General features: G+C 34.4%; 1 long non-coding RNA gene across 1 annotated transcript; it reads right to left on the bottom strand.

Annotated features, from left to right (window-relative positions):
* Window positions 1-360: 360 nt before the first annotated feature.
* On the bottom strand, window positions 361-3,291 carry LOC121421703. Its single transcript, XR_005971027.1, has 3 exons — window positions 3,184-3,291; window positions 2,635-2,744; window positions 361-1,566 (listed from the first exon to the last, which is right to left on the bottom strand). It is a non-coding gene; the product is annotated as an uncharacterized LOC121421703 (long non-coding RNA).
* Window positions 3,292-3,835: the final 544 nt, after the last annotated feature.

Raw genomic sequence — 3,835 nt, 5'->3', positions numbered from 1 at the left:
TTTTGTTTTTGTTTTTTATTTTAAATTGGTTGCATGTTCGAAGCAACTTTCAGAAAAAATTATCTTAAAATAAAGTATTGTATTCTAAAATGATTTCATTGTATTGGGGGTATTGCATATTTGAAAATTAAAATATATTCAGAAATGTCCCCTTTATTGAATACCCATACACACTGTTGATATCTTTTGAACCTCTGGTTTCCCTATGTCTTTATAAAATTATTGACAAAAGTGCTTTCACTCTTAACATTGGTATCAATTACATTGTAAGGCTATAGCCTCAATAGACAGAGATGGATTCTTGGCATATCTTACCATTGTAGCCTGAACTGATGGCAATTTCAATCTATATAGGGAGCAATGTGCCATTGAATTATATTTATGCTACACATAAAATGCAATCGGGTGTTCTCCCATTTTAATCTAAAAGACTTGACATGACCTCTTGAGAGGGATATCAACATTAAGCATTCTTACAGTTTATAGGAAACACTTTGAAATATTAATAATTGAGTTCACAATTAATACTGGACAGTTTTTAACCTTTTTTGGGGGGGCCAAAATGGGTGCGGAAAAATCTACCATTTATCTTTCTGGCATCTTAATCAAATAAACAAGTCATTACAATAGAATATGACTATCAAATCTATAAAGGTTCCTCCATTGTAATTACTTCACACAGAGCTCTATAAAACTAGAAGGCCATGAACCATTTACTGGCATGTTACACCATATAACACTTATTCAGTTTACACATGGTGATGGTAATAACAGTTCTCAATTACAACTAAGATCAAAAGAATTAAAAAAATGATATCAATGTAGTTTCCCCCTGTAATGTCTTCAAAGAAACATGCATTCTTGAACAACTTACATGTATGCTCTATAAATGACAATGATCAAAATTGAGTTATAAAAAAGAAATAATGAATTTCTTAAGGCTAAACCTTTTAAAAAGCCTGTTGAAAAAAAGGTGTACTAGTTCCTTTTGAATATAAACAATAAAACAAACAAAAAATATACAAATAACAACTAAAGGTGTTTCCCTTTCTAAACAGTGATTGTTTAAAAGTCTTACAAGAGCCATGATTTCTTGGCAATAACACTCCAAGTTAACAGTAATTAAAATGCTTTGTAAATGAGCTAAAAAGCAGCTACAAGGTCTGATAGGCTTTCTTGAGAATCATATTCAGTGTCATTAACGATATCAGCATCTACATTCATTTCAACACGATTACAGTCATCATCACTTGATTCCCCATGACTGCTTACATTAGATAAGTCAGATATGTCAATATGAGGAACTCTATTAGCTTGGCACTGGTCATCAGCGTGAACTGTAGGGGGTTGCAAATGCCCTATGACATGTATGAGGTGCTTTTTGTATGATGATCCACGGCGCAAAATTTCCTTACATTCTACACAAACAAGTTTTGTGCAAGTAGATTTTAGTATACCATGGACTACTTTCAGGTGGCAAAATAGCCCAGAAATTCCTCCAGGAATTTTAGAAAGACATTTGCAGCAGATGAAAGATGACATGTTGATTATTTTTGGCAGCAGTTACTGGAGAAAAACAAAATGAATTATTAAATAATCAAAACACATCCCTGGAGATACATACACTTTGGGATGAGGCAAGAATTATTTGAAAGCAATTTTGTCAGTTGAAAAAATATAAATTCTACATATGGATAAACTTAACTGTTAAAAGTGATAATGAACCATTGATATTTCTTTTTCAGAAATTTATTTTTCCCGTTTCCTGTTATTTATTAAACTCTTACTACATGTATCATTTGTATTTTTTTCAGTCATGAATCAATTTTTCTTTTGTTGTCTTTATTTAATTCTTATTCATATTTTAATCTGTTTTTCTTTTGGTTTTATTTATTTTCTTAATATCAACAAGGTCTCATCATATCTTTCTAGGTTGAAACAGATTTTACTCTTAAATTCAAATTCAAGAGTTTAGGAATATCAGCAAAGTTGTAATCAAATGAAAAAAAATACAAACATGTACCTGGTAGGCAATGTTTCAAAATTACCCATCATATTACATATTTTTATTTAATATTTTGAATATCAATGATGATTAAAGCCTGTGTATAGCTTTGGTAAAGGGTCAACAATGTGATTGATAATCAAATATAATTCGATATAAAAGTCTTACTGAAGCATAGAGACCGCTAGATATTTTTCCAACCACCCCTTCTGAGAAAATTTCAAATTTTGGATATCTTGGCGATGCTTGTTTTTAAATTTAAAAAAAAATTGTCTTTCAGCATTTATCTAATTTAAAGCTTAGATATCCTTAATAACAGACAAAGAATATATCCTGAAAGTTTCAACCCATTCCATGCTCTGAAATAGGTTTTAATTGAAAAACAAAAACATGCAGATATTTTATTTTTATTTGGGCACCCGATCAAATTAAATTTTCATGTAAATCGCAAAATTTATCCTGTAAAAAACATTTTCACTTCATATCCTCCACCTCATAACTGTTATAGGGCATATCCATTCATATTAGCTAGCAATGAATTGGAATAGTCATGATAGTGTTAGGTGCATTTTGGTGGATTTACCTAAACTATACACAGGCTTTACAACTAGAATACAAAATAGTCATACCTGTACAGAGAATTTTTTGATGAATTTTAGCCTAGGTCCCATCTTTGGAATAAGCTCTTTAATTTCCTCGCTCTCCAACAGCCAGAAACTATCATCATCAATTCCATTTACTGTTTGTGGAGAAACAAATATTTGAAAAGAAATTAAAAATAAGCTTAAATGTAGAGATCTAGGTCTAGATCTATAATCTAGATCTAGTAGATCAAACTGTATGAAGTGCATAAATGGTGATGGCTAATTTAGTTTTAGACATACCAATTTGTATTGACATTATTGGTTATCCGCCCAATTCCCCCCCCCCCCCCACCTGGGCATCAATGGCATGCGCCTATAGCCCTAGGCCCGAAAGCTGCCTGGCTAAGGAAAGGTTGGCCCTCGGTACGGTGCCGGCAGCGCAGGACAGGTTGTCACGGGCGAACGGTACCGTTAACTTCAATGACGTCGTAGGCCTAGGCTACAATTGTGAGTCGGCCAATTGATTTTCAGCCATTCAAGTTTAACATTTATAAAGACCAAGGTAAAACGCTACAAAAAAAAAACGAAACTCACCTTCGAAAGTTTCAATGAGGACTTCATGGTCCCATTCTTTCAATAAGATTTGCCAGGTCGCCATTCTGATTCTGGTCAGTCACTCTTAACTTCAAGATCTTGCGAGCGCTGGGTCTGGGTACCGGAACGTGGCGCTGGTCCCCCCCCCCCCCCCGCCGGCCGCGCGTTTCCGTTTTACACCCTGGCGAAGGCATTTTCCGGAAAAGTAGCCAAAAAGCGACTAGTGAAGAGTCTACACACGTCGCTGGTTGCATGCAGCGTGCGACACAGGCGAGTCCACCACCGCATGCAATTTGCACAGTTACTGATCAGAGCACAGAGTTCCTCGGCACTTCATGTACAGAGAGAGCGGCAGTCAGGAGTGAAATCCGAACATGCTTTTGCAGTCGCGTTGTTTATGATAGTTTTTTTTTCTAAAAATAAATTATTAACTAAATGAATAGAATGACAGACAAAATCAAAATAAACAGATACTTATAATGGAAAGACAAATTGAATCCTTTGATGGATTGAAAGCTGCCGAAAGATAGATATAGAAGACTGATAAATAGATAGAGACAAGATAGACAGATAGATAGATAGAAATAGATAGAGAGAGAGGTGGATAGATAGATAGAAAGAGATGGATGGATAGATAGATAAATAGAGAGGG

This window comes from Lytechinus variegatus, chromosome 9 (genome assembly GCF_018143015.1).
Source record: "Lytechinus variegatus isolate NC3 chromosome 9, Lvar_3.0, whole genome shotgun sequence".
NCBI lineage: Eukaryota > Metazoa > Echinodermata > Echinoidea > Temnopleuroida > Toxopneustidae > Lytechinus > Lytechinus variegatus.
The sequence above is the reverse complement of the archived record's forward strand: the minus strand, read 5'-3'. Positions and strand labels throughout refer to the sequence as shown.